The sequence below is a fragment of the Pinus tabuliformis genome, chromosome 5_2, assembly GCF_031772625.1.
Source record: "Pinus tabuliformis cultivar Carrire ecotype Pingquan chromosome 5_2, CPIR1, whole genome shotgun sequence".
In the NCBI taxonomy this organism is placed as follows: Eukaryota; Viridiplantae; Streptophyta; class Pinopsida; order Pinales; family Pinaceae; genus Pinus; species Pinus tabuliformis.
The window spans coordinates 996212558-996234256 of NC_142306.1; positions in this window are offsets into that span (position 1 = coordinate 996212558).

Sequence of the window (21699 nt, forward strand, 5' to 3'; positions counted from 1 at the left end):
AGTCTGCAGGGAACAGAAAATTTCCTTTGTCATTTTGTACTGAACTACATTGAGCTAGCTTCAGGGTTCACCTGGTTGCTCAATCAAGGAACCCCGTTTGTTTGGGATGAGGCTGCCCAAAATTATTTCGATGACTTGAAGGTTGTCCTTGTCAATGCTCCTTTGTTGCACCCCCCGAACTATCATCACGGTTACTTCCTTTATCTAGCTGTAGCCTCTAGTACCATCACTATGGTGCTGGTACAGGACGATGATGAAGGAAATGAACATCTTATTTATTATCTCAGTTGCAACCTCCTTGACATAAAGACGCATTATTCTCATGTTGAGAAGTTGGCTTTGGTTGCCGTACAAGTTGTTCAATGCTATTAGAGTTACATTCTACTCCACACTACCACTATGATTTCATAATGCAACGCCATAACCTACATCCTGACTTGTCATTTGCTGGGGGGGAATTTTTCAAAGTGGATTGTTACCCTCCAAGAATCCAATTTGGTGTTCACTACTACCAAATCTAAGAAATCACTCGTCTTCGCTGATTTGATTTGCTCCCTTCCCTCCATTTCTCTTCATGTTGGTGCCAATGAGAAGCTCTTGGATGAGACTATTTTCCTATTTAGCACTCTCGGCCCTTGATATGGTGATATCATCGTATATCTCCCAACATCCCCTTTTAGTCTGCATTAATGAAGGATGAACGCTGATGCATTCAGCATAAATCTCAACCTTACCGTATCATTGGAGATACTTTATACCGCATGGGTGTCTATTCAATTCTTCACAATTGTGTTACTCTTGCAGACATTGAGAGAGTCTTGAATGACTACCATTCTAGTGCATGTGGCAGTCACTTGTTTGGATATGCTATTGCCCAAAAAATACTTCGCACTGGTTATTTTTGGCCCTCCATTTTCAAGGATTACATCCTTGTTGTTCACAAGTGCCATGAGTGCCAAATTTATCAGCATAATATGCATGCCCCACCCTGTTATTACCATCGGTCCTTTTGGAAAATGGGGCATCGATTATATGACTTGTAACCCTCATTCAGCCAGGGGGCATGGGCATATTATCGTTGTTGTGGATTATTTCACCAAATCGGCCGAAGCGATACCTACATACTTTGCGGATGGTAAAATGATGGCTCAATTTATATTTAATCATGTTATTTCCAAGTTTAGAGTGCCTCAGGCCATTGTCACCGACCATGGCTCCCATTTTCGGGATTACATTATGGCTGAGATGACCTCTACATCGATCTTGCACCACGATGGCTCAACCCCATATTACCCTTAGGTCAACGACCAAGTTGAAGCTGTGAACAAATTCTTGGTTACGATGCTTCAGTGCACCATTGGGATGCACAAATCAAATTGTCATCTCATGCTCTTTTCAGCTATGTGGGCTTACCGAACCTTGACCAAGGACGCAACTGGATTCACACCATTCTAGCTAGTCTATAGTCTAGAAACAACATTACCGATTGAGTGCGAAATTCTCCCTGAGAACTGACCTCAGGAAGAGCATCTCTTGCATTTAGAATTTCTGGATGAGACTCACCATCTCACTGCTTTGGTCATTGAATCATAGAAAAAGCAGGTCAGGTCCCATTTTGACGAGTCTTTCTCTCCTAGAGCTTTTTCTGAGGGCGATTTTGTTCTGCTGTATGATCAGGCTAATGATCAGCTGGGGGCAGGCAAGTTTGAACCCATGTGGCATGGGCCCTCCATTGTTAAATGTGTGCTATAGAAATAGGCATATGAGCTTATTGACTATGAGGGAAATCCCTTAGACAAGCCCCGTAATGGGATTTATCTCAAAACGTACTATGCTTAGGTCATCTTGCATGGCTACTTTTTCACAATAGTGTGTTATTCATTTTTCTACAGTGTGGTTTGGTGTGTTTTTTTACAAGAAACTTTCATACTTATTACGTTTCTACCTGCTTTATGGATGTTAGTGTCTCCTCACATCGGTTTTACTGATGGTGCTTGCCGTAGTACCCAGAATCTATCATCCACAACATGGGCCATTTATGACCCCCATGGTGAGTTGGTTGAACTTCAAGGTATTTTTCTAGGTCGAACAACTAATAATGTTGCTGACTATAGCACAGTTATCGAATTGTTGTCAAAAGCTATTGATTTTGGCATCCAGGAATTAGTTGTCAACCTTGATTCATAGCTTCTTATCCTTCAACTCTAGAGACAATATTATATCAGAAACCCTCAAATATTGAGAATGTATCTACATATTCGTTTATTGGAGAGAAATGTTGATTAAATTACATATCATCGTATTCCTAGACACATGAATACATTAACAGATGCATTAGCTAATTATGTGATGGATAGACATTTGCGAAACATGTGAAAATAAAAAAAACAAAAAATTTGTACCACAGTAAGCAAGGAAATATAGCATATATATGTGTGTGTCGATAATGTTTGTCATACATAAAAACCCCAAAAAATAATATGTGTGTTCAAATACATCCATGGCTCACATGCCTTATACATCTATGGCTCAGAGGCCTCAAAAATGTGGAATGCTAGACCTATGAACTAAACAACATGATGCTCATGGTATCATGTAATTTCTCACACTACACGAGTCAATAGTTGTTGTTTCCAGGAAAACTAGTGTCTTTTTGATCTACTAGTCCGACTAAGACAGGTAGCTATATTAGAAACAAACAATGAAAGCAATTTGCGATTTCCTTTATGTATGACAGATAAGAGAGAAGCAAATAGGACCAACCTGGATCTTTTGCTTGGCTCCTTGATTGATTTCTCTCTCCTTTGGTAGAGCTTGCCACTATTCTCCTACTTCAGAGATTCAGAGAATACCTATAAAGTCAGAGTAACAAAACACCATCAAAGCATCTCGATCTATAATATCATAAACAATGCAGAATCAGAAGCACATTGACCATACAATTGCATTCATAAACAACAAGATTCACAAATACACGATTATATGGAGGAAAACTCAAAGAACTTTATTAATAGTAGAAGAGAGGATTACAAACTAGTTGTCTGATCCAACATCATCCTCCCAGCATAGAAGCCCTTTTCACCTCGTGAAAAGAAAGATCACCCAACAATACAATGTCTCTTCTCACAGATAAACCAACAACACTTTCTTACAAATTACAAAATTCCAGCCTCCAGATCTCTCAGATGAGGGATCCATTTATAGATGTCTTGCAAGGGTGTGAGTCAGCTCTAGGTTTCTTATTAGTGTCATTCCATTGGTAGTTCTTGGTTCCATTTGGAGATTTCATTGATGTCTTACTCATCCTTGGGCGAATTTAGAGAGGTAAGTGTCATGGGAGAAGTTTCTAGAAGATTCCATGATCATCCACTTAGCAAACTGTCTCAGACATTTGTCCATCATTGCTCATCACACTATAAAGAAGGCCTTTTTAGTATGCATCACACCCCCTATGTGTAGAAGGTGAGATGCATCGCACGCTAACCATGGAGCAGTCAGCATGGTCCAGTTTTGGCCAGTTCTGAGTAGTTTTTCAGGTGGAACTTCTGGGAAATGATGTAATCAGTTGACCATTATCCTTTAGGGTATGAAACAACACTTCTAGGGGTTAAAGAGCCCTTGGTTTACAGACATGTGAGTTTGGGGTTGCAGTGCCCAAATATGTCTATAACAGTTGCCCCATAAAGCATGAGGTCATAAATCTTTTGATGTTGGGTGAAATGCTTTATCATGAGGATTCGAGGTATTCGAACTGGAAGGTGACCTACATAAGATACAATATAATACATCATCATCATATTATTTTCATGATCTAGCTGAGGTTGGCATCCCCATGCTCAGCTTTATAAATTCATTTTCATGTACAAAGGACAGACAATCATCCGCTGTTGTAGACTGGCGATTCTTCGCATGAAGAGTCATCTTCCCCGGCTTTAATGACCATTTGTGTAGTTTTTGTGTATAATTGATGTCTTTATTTTCCTGAATATATCGTAGCCTGAATGGATGAAACTAGATTCGGGGTCTTCAAACTCATTCAATCTTCACTCGATATACAAGTCGATCCATGTGAAACGATGTTCTGAAGTCGAACATGGAAAGACATTGCCTAATTACCAGCCAATAATGTAAGCTATTAATAGGCGTAAGAGGAATCACCGATCATGATAATGACCCTCAAGGTACTACAATACAATTCATGTGGTGTGAATATATGATCTGATGTCGAACACCACACAAAATTGTTTGGTCGAAGGCCATTGATGTAAACCTATCGCCAGAAGTGAGAAACTTGCCATTGAGGCATGCAAGCTCCAAAGTATTGAAAGGGTTGTTTCTAAGTCAACTTCTTGGATAATGAGCTGATGTTGACAAGAAGTGACTCACCATAGGAGGGCCTTAATGTATCCCACATCTACAACATGAAACAGAGCAAATTATTTTCTGGAGGTGAAAACAGTCTGGTGATACAAGGTTCAGGAATGGCAGTCATGAAAAATGAAGGAGTGAAGGTATTGCAGTGTATGAGGCATTTGCTGGATGGTGAATTCTCTGAATGACTTCTCTTGAACATGTCGGTGACACTGAGATGGATTGGTATCATTAACCCCAAAAGATGGATGTTACAGAGGACCAATGGTGATATGACCAGTGAAAGGAATAACCCAACCCGACTCAATCATGGTGATGGAGTGAAAGTGTCATGTTCAAGAGCAACCTGCTACCAATAAAATTCTTCAAGTTTTCTTCCTTTCTTCCCCAGTCATTGCTAACCAGCACCTCTTTATTTTTGTCAAGCTTGAGGAGGATAACATATGCTTGTTCTATAATTTTCCCTTCAGGCAAACTTGTCGCTATGTTTTAGCGAGCCTAGCGACAGTGAAACTCGTTCTTGTCTAGATCGACAAGTTTGTCACTATTGTTTAAATGAGTTTAATGACAAAGATATCTCAGTCCTTTTCATGTTTAGAGAGTTTGAAAAGGGACGAAAAGGAAACTCCAGTAGTCCTTTTTCATAGCATAATCCCTTAAGTCCGAAAGAGTATAAAATAATATGAAAGGGATGAATTTTCGATTACTTTAGCAAGCTGAAAAATACAAGCACTCGATCTTTTTGTTTGATAATCCCTTAGGTCCAAAAGGATTAAAATGTATAGGAAGGATGGTGATTCCCCTTACTTTAATGAGCTGGAAAGGCCAATAGGTCAACAATATTTTTATATTAAATGAGTCTAAAAAGAGTTTAAAAGAAACTCGTTTTTGAGGAACGAGTTGTATTTTGGGGTATCAACTGGTTCTGGGTAAGCTTGGAGCATCTCAAAACATGGTGATGTGAAGAGGGTGGCTAACAGGACCACTCATCGTAGCTGTTCCTGAAAAGGGTAAACAATTAAGTGGAAGCGTATGATTGGCCAAAAGAATGGAGGTGATGGTAGGAACACAACCAAGGTTCAAAAGGCTGATAGCAGGGCAATCACGAAGGTTATTTACCGAGGGTGAATTCATTTTTTAATGATCTTGAACCAAGAGAAACTATGCTCATAGGCAGGTTTATTTTTTAACAAGCTTGAACCTTGCGGAAACATTGCTCAGGGGTGTGGGTTCATTTTTTAGTGAGCTCGAACCTTGCAGAAAGTATGCTCATTTTCCTTTTTATGTAAGCTAGGAATGACCAAACTATAAAGCTAAAAAGCTAAAAACACTAAAAAGCTAAAAAATGAAATTGGTCATTTTTGCTTGCATAAAAAGGTTTGCATGCCCCCAGCATAAAAAATCTTCAGTAACCATATGGAAACCTATTGTGGTTAAGTAGGATAATTTTCTGTCAATACTTAGACAAAACACTTGCTGCACTTTGTCTGCCAAATAGACAAAGGTGAAAGGTCACCTAGACCAATCACATAACTTATAGGGAAACTTATCTCTATAGCTGGGTTTGTCTGCAAAATAGACAAGGGTGCATGCCCCCTAAGCTTCGTTACATTCACCGGACTACTTGCGGTAATTAGGTGGATGGAATGAAGGTTGAAGAGTCATACTTGACTCAAAGAGACCATTTAGGGATGATGTTTGACTTGGAGCTGTGTTTGAACCGGGAAATGAAAGCTGGTCGGTAAGCTAGACAATTTTGCCTTCATGCGAGAAAAACATCACTCGAAAGAGTGTGGAAACAATAACTTCCATGCTATAAACATAGTCATGTCCAAGGAGTAGACTATAATTTAACGGCCCTTGGACCACCATCACATTCAAATCAACGTTTTTCCTTCTCAAAGTTATTGACAACTTAGGAAGGATCCCTAACGGTCAACTAGTTCCTTTGTTAAAAGCTGATAAATTTTTCGTACAAGGTGTAAGCGATGGCGAACCAAGCGCTTTCCAAGATGTTGAGGAAAGTATACTCACTGAGGCCCCTTCATCTATGATAGTGCCAGACATGATCATTTTGTAAACTTGTACTATGATCCGGAATGGTACATTAGATGGAAGGCAGGGTCTTGCTAGTTGATTCCAATCGAAGGAAATGACTAGACTGCTTGGAGGGGGTACCGGATAAATGGTTGAATGAACCCCTTGAACTGGGGAATTTTCCTCCTGTTGTAAAGGAATGGGCAAATTTCCCCCAAGTTCATCGGACTCTGAAGTAATAAAAAGAATTTTAATGGTATCATTCTCACTTTCTCAGCCACTTGGTTACTAGCATCGCTCTCTTCACCAAGCGAAGAGGAAGAAGGGGAGGGAGATAGGTTTCCACTGTGGCCACTTTCGCCAGATTACTTGGAGGTGGGAGGGAAAAAGTATCCATTAAGGAAGGGTCTTTTAGGAGACTTACTCTGACATTTTGAAGCGATTGAGAACTTCCATGGATCAATGGAATGCTTCCAGTAGCTTGTGAACTGTTGGGGAAAAAGGCTAGTTGGTCGATGATTGTAATTTTACCTTGGAAGGGAAATGCAATATTTCTAAAATATGTTGACACAACAGTGGCCATAACATAAATCCAGGGCCTTCCCAGCAAGATATTGTAGTCAAGGTTTCCATCAATGACCTCGACTTCAATTTCTACTATCTTGCCCCCCATTTCAACTTGCAAGTTACTTAATATCCCATACGACGTGTATGTTCTTCCATCGAATGCTTTTAATGTCATTGATGAACGTGACAAGGGTGGTGAGCCTAAAGTTTTCCAGCAACTCATTGACATAATATAGGTAGATGCCCCCTCATCAATATAAGGATTTTAATACAGTTTTGTTGAGGGATTTTACCTGTATAAGGAAAGCGAGTTGTGCTAGTAACTAAGGTTTGTATCCTTTATGTTTAAAGACCACTAGATTGGAATCTACTGGATCAATCCCACCTATCACTGATAACAAAGCCTGCTTTTGGGAGGGGAAATTCTGTAGTACTTCAAGTGTCGACATAGCGGATGGTGATTGGGCCAGATCCTCCACTATATTATAATTTTGTGCTGCTTGGGCATGAGGATTAAATGCCGATTTATGTACTACTCCCTTTGGTGGTTTTATAGTTAATTCAGGAATGATGTGTGGAACAACTTCTGGTGAGGTTGTTGTCTAACTATTAGGTTGATCTGTAGCCTTGTTGTTCAACAGTTGTGGATTTCCATAATCCTTATTCCTTGTTGATATCAAAGCATCATTTTGCTATTTCGAGATGGATAGCATAAGCACTTGGGATGGGGAAGCATGATCGATAGCAACCAAATTGGTTTCTGGGCTCGAAAATGGATTAGTAAACACTGCTGAGGTATTTGAGGTTTTTAAAAATTTCATAACCTTAGCTCTATGTGGACAATCTTTCGTGAAATTCTCCTTGTCACATATGTAACATGAATAACGAGATTTCTTTTGCCTAGTAGGGTTTTCAGAAGATTTTTCCGGAGGTGAATTTTCCTGTTTCTTCTTATTTATTTTCCCTTTCTTTTTGCCCCTTGGTTTCTTTGGATTTTTTCCCTTGTCAAACGACACGTCATTAATCTCTGATGCAAGAGGTCCTTCATTTGCTTTTTGACTAGAAACTGCAATGGCCTTTTTAGATGGAGCCTTTGTGGTTTTCGTGGTTGTGGTACCAATCACACCATCACCAGCATGAGAGTCCCTGTTTGATTTAGGAGGGGGAGGAATGGAAAATTCTGGTCTAGGAGCATCAAGAATTTTGTCGTAGAGTGTGCCAAACTGAGTATAGATCAAGTCTAAGTATTGCGCACGAGGAATGACTTGCTCTTCGGTGAGAACTCCACCTTTGGTCACATCCTCTGTAATAGAAGGCAATAATGACTTAATAAACCACTCAACTAAAAGCTGATCAGTAACATATGTCTTTACCATTCGACGACGACGCCGCCACTCATGAATATGATCAGATATGTGAGTGGCAGTTGTCTGTTTAAAGTTGGTAAGGAGTTTTGTCCCTATTTCATACCTTATGGGTAACTAAAAATGTGTTAAAAAGGCAGTGCCAAGGGTGCTGAATTTATTAAACAAAGCTCTAGGCAATTCAAGATACCATTTTGCTTCTAGACTAGTTAGCGTTCATTGAAAAAGGCGAAGCCTAATCGAATCATCATTTAGGGTGTTAGATGAGCACCACAAATGGAAGGTCATTACATGTTTCGATGGATCTTCACCTAGATTTCTGTTGAATTTAGCAATATCAGAGGGAAGTTTATGAGGAATCGCTAGCCACCAAGGGGCATAAGCAATTGGATCATTCGTTAGCTGGTTCAGATCTGGTAATTCTAGAGTTGCTACAATAGGCAACTATTGGTTCAAGTTAGGTGAAGCATACCCAGGATAAGATGGAATCGCCTGAGTAGTAGGTCTTTTCATACTAGAATAATGTATCTGATGCTGGTAACTTTGATAAGGTTGATGGGCATAACCATTATAGTATGGTTGTTGATAATCATTTTGAAAATGCGGTCGCTCGTTACTTACAAAGCCTTGTTGCTCAGGTCCTTGGTAAGATTGCTGAAATTGCGGTTGTTGATATTGTACCAGCCATGGTTGTTGGACCATTTTCTATTGCCCAATACTAGATGATTGACCAATATGCAGAGTGATAGTACCTGTTTGAGCCTGAGTCATTCTAGGTAAGGAGGTACTAACCTGAGGTTGTGATTGAGCCGCAGAGACAAGAGGCTATTGTATTGTAACCAGAGAGACTTTAGGTTGACACACAACAGGTAGTGCTTGTACTTGCGATACAGTCACAATAGCAGGTGTAGTGGGAATATTCGACATAGGTTGTACTGGCTGCATTGAATATACAACCCTTGGTTGTTGAGGCAGTATTGCTACCCAACCACTGGATGTAATTCCAATTTGTTCTAAATTTTGTTGTAAACTCTCATATGGTTTTTTTGCAGGAGGGAAAAATGAAAAGGCATACTGCCCCCAATATGGTGGCAATCCAATGTTTAAAGGATAGAGCAGCCTTTGAAGACATATAGGACCAAATTGTTGAGTTTCAAAATAAGAAATACCAGATGAAACTCTGGATGAAGAAATAGGAATGGACCATGTCGTCGGAACAGTCCCTGAATGGACTCCAGCTAGCTGTTGATAGCTAGCTAGCACAGATGGTATACCAGCAAACATTGTAGGAATGGTAGCAGGAAGCTCTGTTGTAGCTGTGTTAGTTGACATAGTCCTAGATGTTGATGGTTGCTCAGACATATTTAGTCTATCCAAAAGATTTCCTAGTGATTCGACATGAACTTGCAATGAAGGATGATTAAAAGAACTAACTTCTGTAGTAGAAGGATATAAGTGGATCCCAGTTCCAAAATGCAATGGAGTACTAGATGGAGGATCTTCTACTATCTCTTCTATGGAAATCAGTCCAGGTGGAAGAGGTAGACCGTCAGGTTCGTAAAATATTTCTGGAATCGAAGAAGGTATAGCTTTTGTAGTAATAGATACTGGAGGAGTGGCACCTTCTGAATTTTGGAATTCAACTTCCAGATGTTCAAGTAAGTGAACTTCAGTCTCTGGTTCAACTCTAGATGGAGATGTCTTAGGTATAAAAGTGCCTACCGTTACAGTGGGATCAGTTCTAATGTCCTCTTGTAACCGTGGAGCTTCTTCTGTAAAGGTAGATGTACTAGAAATGATCGGAGTAACTGTAGTCTCTAAAGATGTTGAAACACAGGTTTCAAATAAATCAGGGGAATAGGAATCAGTTAAACAAGACCATTTTTCCTGGAATGGTTTTGTCTCCAGAGTCAAAGATGGCTAACTTTCTAGTCTCCGTGAATGACAGGGTTTTGATTGACTTTCTTCCACGATTTCGGATTACTTGGTCAACTCAAAATTAAAGGGAAAAAGTTATTCCGAATTAAATAAATTTTAAGACACTTTGATGCAACTTTGCTTTTTCAATTTTTAAGAGTCAAGAAAAAGCTAAAGGTGACTCTAGTCGCCTTTGACTTTTAATGAGCCTGAAGTGACAAGAGCTCAGATGGACCTTTTGTTTTAAGGAGTCGAAAAGGAACGAAAGTGACTACTCTGGAAATCTAGACAAAGGGATTACCAAACCAATCGCAAAACTGCAATATACACCTTGGTGGTAAATTAAAAAGAAATTACCAAGGCAGTCAATCATCTTGAATGGTATGTTCAATGCATTATCATCGATAGGGCAGAAGACACGGCTTCCTAAGGATAAAGGATATCAGCATATTGTGGTCTCCCAATATATACTCGACGGTATGGGGAGCACAAGTCCGTACTGGCACTTGTCGTATCATAGAGGAGGAATCACCCAACCATCGATCAAAACAATAGTTACCAGGCTTTACGACGCTGGAACACATCTCTAGCCTAGACTTCTAGATGTGTTGCGTTAGGTTCCAAAGCATTTTTATGTTCATTGAGATTTATTTTAGAGTTGATCTTGCTTAGAAGTTTGTCTTTCAAGGTTCACCACGTGATGTAGATGTAAAATTCCTAAATATGCAATCTAAAATGATAAAAATTCATTTATTTTGTTTTAGCAATGAAAATCCTAGCTACTAAGGAAAGAAGAATACAATTCTTTCAACATAGAGCAAAGAGCACACACTAAATGCACTTTTCCTAAATCATCTTTCGCACATAGTCTAAATGAAAATGCAAATGCATGTATTTGTTTTTCATTTCCTTAATGTGAGAATGCTCAAAAGGAAAACTAAGTACAGATCTGAACTATTTTCTTCAAAGCGACATTTCGACAATTTCTTTTCAAAACAAAAGGAAGACTAAAACGACACTTTTCGATTTCGAATGGAAAACTACTTTCGACACTTCAAATACTAACAATCCAAATCAAATACAATGACGAAATTACAATCGACTATCTAGAGGAGGAAGACTTTACGACACTCTTCTTTTTGACTCAAATGATAGTTACGACACTTTTTTGCATCAAAAACGATAGTTCGATTAAGCTACTTTTGAAAAAGGATGATAGTAAATGATGGAAAAATTCATAAAACATTTACAAATCGTAATCAATGGAGGCTGACTAATGTAAAGGAAGGAGGCTTCAGTGATGAGATACTGATCATGAGCAGCAAAACTAATGAATAGAGCTAAAAACAAGGAAGAAAAACCAAATTTCAAAGAGAAAAACAGTGTCACTCAATCATCGCACCTGTCCTAAAGGGAAACAGGGATTCATCTCACCTACAACACACAAGAGGTGTGATGCATACAGGCTGCTAGTTATAGACAGTGTGATGGACCAAGGAACAAAACTGAGTTTGGTTTTTGCTCAAAATTTGCAGTGAAATTCAGTGATTTAGGCTAAGTTATGATGGACAGTAAAAACAAAGTATAGAGGTATGATCTTATGAGGTTATGAGCTACCACAAGGACGTTTAGAATTCTTGTAAGTCAGAATTTTGGTTGATAAACCAACCCAGAGACTGACTGTAGCAGCATTCATTTACTTTGCAATTATATAGCACAGGCGGTTCAAAGGCTAGCTGGCTAACTTCAGGCTCTGTCTATAGTTTATAAAGCAAACAATAAACAAACAAAACAAACTATTCACTCCTCAGCAGAGTTTCCATTTTGTTTCCAAGAAAACTAGTGTCTTTTTGATCTGCTAGTCCCACTAAGAAGGGTAGCTATCTTAGAAACCAACAATGAAAGTAATTTCCGATTTCCTTTATGTATGACGGATAAGAAAGAAGTAAAGAGGACCAACTTGGATCTTCCGCTTGGTTCCTTGCTTGATTTCTCTCTCTTTGGTAGAGCTTTCCACTCTTCTCCTACTTGTCCCGCTTCAGAGAATACCTATAGATTCAGAGTAACAGAACACCATCAAAGCATCTCGATCTATAATATCATAAACAATGCAGAATTAGAAGTACATTGACCATATAATTGCATTCATAAACAACAAGATTCACAAATACACGATTATATGGAGGAAAACTCAAAGAAATTTATTAATAGTAGAAGAGAGGATTACAACCCAGCTGTCTAATCCAACATCATCCTGCCAGAATAAAAGCCCTTTTCACCTCATGAAAAGCAAGATCACCCAACAATACAATGTCTCTTCTCACAGATAAACCAACAACACTTCCTTACAAATTACAAAATTCTAGCCTCTAGATCTCTCAAATGAGGGATCCATTTATAGATGTCTTGCAAGGGTGTGAGTTAGCTCTAGGTTTTTTATTAGTGTCATTCCACTGATAGTTCTTGGTTCCACTTGGAGATTTCATTGATCTCTTGCTCATCCCTGGGCAAATTCAGAGAGGCAAGTGTCATGGGAGAAGTTTCTAGAAGATTCCATGATCATCCACTTAGCAAACTCTCTCGAACATTTGTCCATCCTCACTCATCACACCCTACAAAAGGCCTTTTTAGTATGCATCGCACCCCCTGTGTGTAGAAGGTGAGATGCATCGCACCCTGACCATGGAGCAGTCAGTATGGTCCAGTTTTGGCCAGTTCTGAGTGGTTTTTCAGGTGGAACTTCTGGGAAATGATGTAATCATTTGACCATGATCCTTTAGGGTATGAAACAACACTTTTAGGGGTTAAAGAGCCCTTGGTTTATAGACATATGAGTTTGGGGTTGCAGTGCCCAAATATGTCTATAACAGTCAGTGGATCAGATCTGATACTCTGACTCGATGCCTCTGATACTAGCATGGGACATCACCCATCCGAGCATAATCTGGGATACCATGGGTCAATCCCTCGAGCTTCCACACGATCTCCTCCTCATTATCACTTCCTTCCTGATAAGGAGCGATATTGAACTATGGAGCAATGTGCCTAGCAATCGGGGACATCCCGAAAGGACGTTCTGGTCCAACATCAGCATTTATAAAATCAAAATGTCATGAATACATATATTGAAAAAAATAAAAAATAAAAAATAAAATTATTTGTTTTTACCTCCATCATCATAATCGTCCCCCTCTAGGAGTGGCATATCCCGATCACCATGGAAGTTGGTACCACTGTAAGGCCAATCCTCTACTCTGATCAACTGTCATCATAGCCACGAGAAGAAGGTGAGCTTATAGGACATTTGTTGGCCCCCGATAATCTTGGGCATCAATGCACTCCAATGGACAATCTGTGGGTCTCATGGAAATCACAGTTCCACCTCAGCCAGCTGGTAGTGAAGCAATGGAACCCACTCTAGGAAGAAGGTCACTAAAATGAACCCATAGCATAACTGTTTCAGATTCCCCCCCTTAGCTTTTGATAGCTGGCGCTTGATGTTTACCTTCATGGCCTCCACTCAGTTTAAGATAGTTGGCATCGTACAATCGATAGCATACTGAAACTTTGACTTGTTGGTCTCATGTTGCACTTGGACCCCAACCACTCTGTTTATGGTCAACATTAACACTCTTAGCACAAGGTCCCGAATAGTCATGATCTCGATCTTGCCACTTTTTGATTTGAGTGCTTCTGGGCAGTGTTCTGCAAGTAACATGGTCACACTTGCCCTAATCGGCCTTGACCCATATAGATTTACTGGCTCCCCTCTTTGGGATAGTCCTGTGATGAAATAAATGTTTGAAGTTTCCAACTCTAGTTCTTGGTCACGAATCATGAAAACTTCTCGATTCACATCCCAAAGACTGATCAGATACCATAGCAATTCAGGTTGAGCCCACAGACCTGGTGTGAGGAAGAATTTGAGGAGCCCATAGTTCCTTAGAGCATTCAAGCAATTTGGGTTTTCCATTGCTTGAGTGTCAATATTCTCATGCTCGCGTTCTTTCTAATCCACCATTTTTCATGGATTTTTCCCTGCAAAAACCATATAATCAAGTCAATAAACATATTTGGCCAAAAAAGTTTGGGTTCAATTGGACGATGTAGGCAAGAACTTGAAAAGAAATTGTTCACGGCGTCGGCGCAACCGTTTTAAAAATAGTAGCATTGAAGATGCACTTGACAGTCTTAATAACCCCCGATCAACGCAATTTTGTGCCTAGAAATCCCACCAACTGAGGGCAATTTTTTTTGTCAAAATATCTCAAAAAACCCAAAAAATGGTTAAACATAGGTAAAATATGCATGAAAATGGAGCTTAATCTCTTGGCTCTTACCTGCAACTGACGGATTGACAATTGGCCTCCCAGGTCTCCTACAATAGGCTCCTAAAAAACTAGGGCACAAATGGGTGAAAAGCTCTTCACATAATGGTAAAATGGTAAATGGTAAAAAATAATTACTTTTTCCACTTATTTCTTTTCATGAAATATTAGGGTTTTAAAAGTATTTGTGACCTATTTTACCTCAGAAATTGGATAATGCATTTACCGTTTGTGTAGTGACAGATGATGGATTATTGAAGATTGTACTGGAGTCATGTTTAAGATCTTTTCTAGACTCCTAAAAATCCAACGAAAACATTGCTAAGTATTTTTCCATTTTTGGCTCGTAAAAGAGAATGAAAATTGGGGGTCCACTTTCAAGCCCTTTTCTACTCTTTAAACACGAAAAGGTTTCCGAGTGCTTCTCGTTTTGAATTCGTGAAAGGCTACGAAATGTTGTTTACCTAGTATACGTTTACGCTTTTTTTCGGGATGGGATGAACTATTTACGTAAAAGGCACTCCTTGATTGAAATGGTCAAGCAGTTCTCTCAAGTGTCGTTTTCTACCTTTCTGGGCTTGAAAGACAAAAATGTATTAAAAGGGACCATGTGGCATCCCTTTACCCAGTATACGTTTACGCTTTTTTTCAGGATGGGATGAACTATTTACGTAAAAGGTACTCCTTGATTGAAATGGTCAAGCAGTTCTCTCAAGTGTTGTTTTCTACCTTTTCGGCCTCGAAAGACACAAATGTATGAAAAGGGACCATGTGGAGTTTTCTTTTCCATGTCTTTTCAAACTCTCTAAACATGAAAAAGATACTGAGTTACACCCTTGTTGGAATCATTAAAATATTAAATGACATTGGATTCCTCACCATGACAGACATGAGCTTCTCCTTCCTAGGTCTCATTAAACTTACTAGGTTGGATTCGCCCGAAGGATGAACTTACAGTGCAAGCACATGCTATCCCATTCAAGGTTGTGATAAAAAATAATTGGGCTACATGCCAGAAATGGTGGGCCAAAATTAGTAATTTTATTAGTTGTGTCAGCAGCTCACTCTTGAACATGACACTTTATGCTTCGTGTCAGGTCGGAATATCCTCCTTTTCATCATTTGACCTTCCTGGGTTGGGTCGTTCATTTTTTCTTTTCATTTGATCTCTGCCATGTCATCATGACCATTGATCCTATGGATCCAAAAGTTTCCAAACTCCGGAGTTGTGTCGCTGATATGTTCAAGAGTTAGTCCTTCTACAGTTACACTTACTCCTGATTATCTGTATCATTTGACATCATTTGCATCCCTTTGTCTCATGTCGGTAATGTGAGATACATCATGGCCCCCCTTCAATGCGGTCACTTCTTGTCGACTTCAGCTCATTATCTGGGAAGCTGGCCAAGAGACTCCCTTCCAGTACCTTAGATCTTGCATTCCATAATTTCAAGTTCTTCGCATTCAATGAAAAGTTCACCTCATTAACTTTTGATCGGGTGATTTCACGGGTGTTCAACAACAATTCCTTTATTCACATTCCATGAACTATACTACTAGTACCTTGAGAGCCATTGTCATTACTAGTGGTTTCTCTCGCTCTTCTTAACAATTCACATCATTGACCGGTAATCAACCAACTTTCTGGCATGTTCGACTTCGACACATTCATTCACATGTTAGGATTTGTACTTTGATTAGGTCGTTTGGAGTGCAAGACCCTAGGCTCAGATTACATCAGTCTAGGTTGCGAGGTGATGTAACATGATCATGTTGAGATACATGTCTCTTTCTGATGGATGGTTTCAACCATACCATGAGTTGTTATATGTGATCCTTCTCATTATTGGATGGTTGTGACCATACCTTGGTTTCATTACGATCCTTTCTATTGGATGGTTATGCCCATGTCTTGGATCCATTTATATGATCAGTCTCTAGATGGCTTCATCCATACCATGATTCATGTATCATTTGTTAGAGTTTTCAATGATGTATATGTATCTATGCTTTCTTGCAGGTTTTCCGATGATGGACTCCAGTTGCCCACATCCACTTGTAAAGCATTTCACCCCTCACTCTAGTTCAACCTTCATGCTTTAGGGGGCATATGTTACACAACATTTTATCACTATCCATGTACTCCCCGTCCACGATCCTAGAGGACCTCTGTAGTGAATGCTACATGCTTTCCCATCATGAAGAAACACCTAGTATGTGCCTCTTCATGAGCAGAATAATTCCCCTTTGCATCATTTCCCAAGAATATTCCTTTTACCCTAGTTTCCAAGACCGGCACTACTAAGCAGTTTCCTCCTCACACTAATTTGCAGAGATTAAAACTAGCACTATCATCGCAGGGAGCGACTAAGCCCTTTTCTCGTCACGTTTATCCTCTTTTGGCAAGTTTTTTAAATATGGAGTCGAAGCTTCCAGCTCTAGAAGCTTTGTAATAGAAGTCAAGTAGATGGTTGGGCTGAATCGAGCCAAAGATGTCAGTTTGGGCTCCTTTCCCCTCTTAGGATGGAAAAAACTAAAGAGATAAGACCTTCTCCCATGATGAGAGGAACCATCTCTCATCCATCCAAGCTATATAAACCTCTCTTTTCCCAAGCTAAACTAGTTTTGGAGTGAGTTTGAATGATCAAAAAAACATATATAGCTTGTAGCTTTCTAGTGTATGTTTGAGGGAGAATAGAGTGTTTTGTTAGGTTTGAGACTAAACGGAAGAGGCCTTAAAACTTCCATTGTTGGGGTTATCCATGAGATGCTAAGGGAAGTGTGGGAACTCGGATATGTTGGAGGAGACCAGCAATGTCAACGCATTGGTTGTAATCTATTTCTAATCTATATGAAAACAACTATTGATTGATTTCCTACATGAAGTGTTATCTTACATATTTATGGCTTAATGTTCCCTGAATTGTTAAGCAGGTTGAATACAATATTGTATTCTATCATGGTTGTTGTTGTTGGTTGTTTTCTTGTTTTACGTATTCGAAGCAAGGAAATGAAGGATAGCTAGAGTGAGGAAGCAGCATCATCACCAAGTGGAATAGCGTTCTAAGAGGTAGGCCCTTTTAATTGATTCCATCTTAAGGAGATTTTCCATAGATTGTTTGTTCATGGCTAGACCCGCTCTCTTGGGGTAGAGGAATTGTTTTTGTCTGCACTGAGAATTTACCTGCACCATAGTAGCTACTTGATCCTACCTTTCCCTACTTGATCTTTTCTTCCTCTTGCCTTCTTTTCCTTTCTTGGTTCAATGCCAAAGTGCTCCAGGAAAATCTAAGTGTCCAAGAGTGAGAGGGAGAGAGACAATAATGAGAAAGCTCCAAAATTGAACTGAAAAAAGGTTACCAATTGATCCTCAGAGACCTTTTGAAGAATGAGGCCTCTGTTTTCTTCATTTTCCATTATTTTCCTTCATTGTCCTCCTCACGTGCAACCTATGACCTTTCACCTTATTTTTCTTCTAATTTCCATTATTTTCGTAAATAAATGTGCCAAAAATGCCATTTTACCTTTCCAAATCCTTAGCCATTGCCTTTGCCAATTTCCTTAGCCATAAATAACCAAATGAACACCCCCTAGGATGTCTTGCCCAACGATCAGCTTGGAATAAGTGTCCCATCAACCATGGTTATTATTTTTAACTTTTATTACATGGAATTTTCACCAAGGTTGTTACATAACACTCCCTCTTAGGGGACACTATCCTCAGTGTTTAATCACACATATACCTCAACAAACTACTAGAAAGAATAGATACTACTCATGGAGATTTATAGCATAGCTCGATGCAGTATTTACAATGATCACCCTGCTGAGTACCAACCCACATGAAATCGTAACAACATGATAACATAACCACATGATAGCATAGTAACATGACAACATAATCATAATTACATGGCACCCATACCTCTTAGTGGAGCTTTATAACATAGCTCATGGTGGTCTTTACATCCATATGCATATTTATATATCAAAATATCACCAAAACATATATCAAAACATATAACAAGACATCATATCAAAACATGTACCAAAACACCATATCAAAGCATATACCAAAACACCATCTCAAGACTGCTTTTCCTCAACCAAGAAACAAGGAAGGATATGTAGCCTACATTTGATCTTTCATCTCCCATGTCACTTCATCAAGCCCAAAGTGCTTCCACTGCACTTTAACTTGCTCGACTTCTTAGTTCCGAAGCATGAGCACCTTTTTTTGCAATATACACTTGAGGCTTTGATTGGAATTCTCCATCTAGTTCCACCTGCAATACAGACCAGTCAATCACATGATCAACATATTTAATATACTTATTAAGAAATAACACATGGAAAACATCATGGAATTTCACTATCGGAGGCACTGCAAGTTGATAGGCTACTAGCCCAATCCTCTCAATGATACTGAAGGGTCCACAAAACCATGGTGCCACCTTAGCACATGATCCAATCTGCAAGGAACTCTTCTTCAGTTTGATGTGAAAGTACACATGTTCCTCATCCTATAAATACTTGAACAACCTGTTTTGATTTGCATAGATCTTCTGCCTATCATGTACTTCCTTTATATTCCTCTTTATAACCTAGATTTCCTGTTCCATGTTTGCCAACATATCTGGTCCAATCAATATCCTATTAACTGGATCACTCCAACTAATAGGAGTGTTGCAACTCCACCCATACAATGCCTCAAAAGGACTAATCCTCAATGATTCTTGCTACCCATTGTTGTATGTGAACTCTACCATTGGAAGGTACTCTGCCCACTTGCTTTGCTAATGCATCACATACATCCTCAACATGTCCTCCAATATTATGTAGACCCTCTCTATCTATCCATCTATCTGCAGATGATAAGTTGTATTGAAGGCCAACTTTGTGCCCAAACTTGTAAACAACTCCTTTCAAAACTTGGAAGTGAAATTTTCATCCCTATTCGATACAATACTCTTTGGACCACCATGCAATCTGACCACATCTCTGATGAATACATGTGCCACATTGCTAGTTGAGAATGTAGACTTCACTGGAATGAAGTGTGCAACATTTGTAAACTTTTCCAAAACAACCATGATGGAATCATGCTGTCTCATTGTCCTCGGGAACCCTATGATGAAATCCATGGAAATTACCTCCCATTTCCACTCTGGAATCGTGATCAGTTATAGCAGTCCACTTGGATGTTTACACCCTGGCTTCACTCATTGACAATTAAAACATCTAGTCACATACTTTGATACATCCCTCTTTAGATTTGGCCAATAATAAAATTACTTCACTTCAGTCAATGTCTTCTGATAACCTAGGTGGCCTGAATACGGTTGCGCATGAAACTCTCTCAAGACCACTTTCTTGAGCTCACTGCTATCTAGCACATATATCCTATCTCTGAATCTGACCAATCCATCTGCTATAAGACAATAATCCATACCCTATGCACCTGCACTTGTACGTGTACCTATACTTGTGCCTATACCTGTACTACCACATGTACCTTGTACCTATACTATCACATGTACCTGTACCTATACCTGTACTATCACTTGTACCTGTACCTATACCTATACTCTGCTACAATATCCATATACCTGACATCCTATTGACTTGCCTATAAGATCATATCTTGTAAGTCTGTCCCTTACGAGCTCATAGATGCCAAGTGATTTACCTGTACCTTCCTGCTGAGAGAATCTGCCACCCTGTTCTCCTTTCCTTTAATGTACCTGATCTTGAAGTCAAACTCTTTGATCATGGCCAACCATCTAGACTCCCTCGCATTCAAATTTGGTTGGTCAGACAAATACCTCAACCTAGTATGATCACTCATAAGTACAAACCTCTAACCAAGAGATAATGCCTCCACATCTTCAAGGCATTTATGATCACTGCTAACTCAACGTCAAGTGTGGGGTAGTTCTACTCATGCTCATTCATCTTTCGCAACTCATATCATACAACATGTCCATCTTGCATAAGGACTCACCAAGTCATCTCTTGCAAGAATCTATGCATACTACAAACGCTTTGTCTGGATCTGCAATCTTTAACATTAGTGCATGTGTCAACAACTCCCTGAGCTTCTCAAAACTAGCCTCACACTCTTGTTTCCATTCGAACTTATTACCTTTCCTCTATAATTATGTGATAGGATAAGCAACCTATGAGATGCTCCTAATGAACCTCCTATAGTAGCCTACCAAACCCATGAAAGATCTCATGTCCTCCGCATTCTTAAGAGCTACTCATTCCATGACAACTTTTATCTTTTCTCGACCTACTGCAATGCCCTCCTTGGAGAAAACATGCCCCAAGTAGTGTACCTTAGTCTCAAAGAAACTACACATGCTGAGCTTAGCATACAACTGATGCTCCCTCCACAACCTCAACACTGCTTCTAAATTCTTGGCATGCTCTTCCTCATTTTTAGAATACACCAATATATCATGAATGAACACAATAACAAACTTATCAAAATACAGATGCAACACACTATTCATTAAGAACATAAATGTAGCTGGAGAATTAGTTAAGACAAATGGAACAACAACAAACTCATAATTCCCATAGTCTTATAGATGTCCTCCTCTTTGATGCATACCTGTTGATATTTGGATCTCAGATCAATCTTTGAGAACATTGTTGCTCTCTTCAGTTGATCGAACAAGTCATAAATCCTCGGCAAATGATACATGTTCTTGATGGTTGCTTTGTTCAACTACTTGTAGTCAATGCATAATCTAAGAGTACCATCTTTCTTCTTCACAAACAACATCGATGCGCTCCATGATGATACACTTGGCCTAATGTATCCCTTGTCCAACATTTCCTTCAACTGTAACTTTAACTCAACCAACTTAGATGTGCTCATCCTGTAAGGTGCTTTTGAGGCTATAGCTTCCCCTCACAGTAAATCACTATAAAAGTATACCTCCATGTGAGGTTGCAACTCTGTAATGTCCTTAGGAAATACATCCTTGAACTGCTGTAAAACTAGGTACCTACTCAAAACATCTTCACCTTTAACATCCTTACCCTTATCATTAGAAATGTGCACTGTAAATAACTTACACCCTTTCCTGCAACTATGCTTTGCT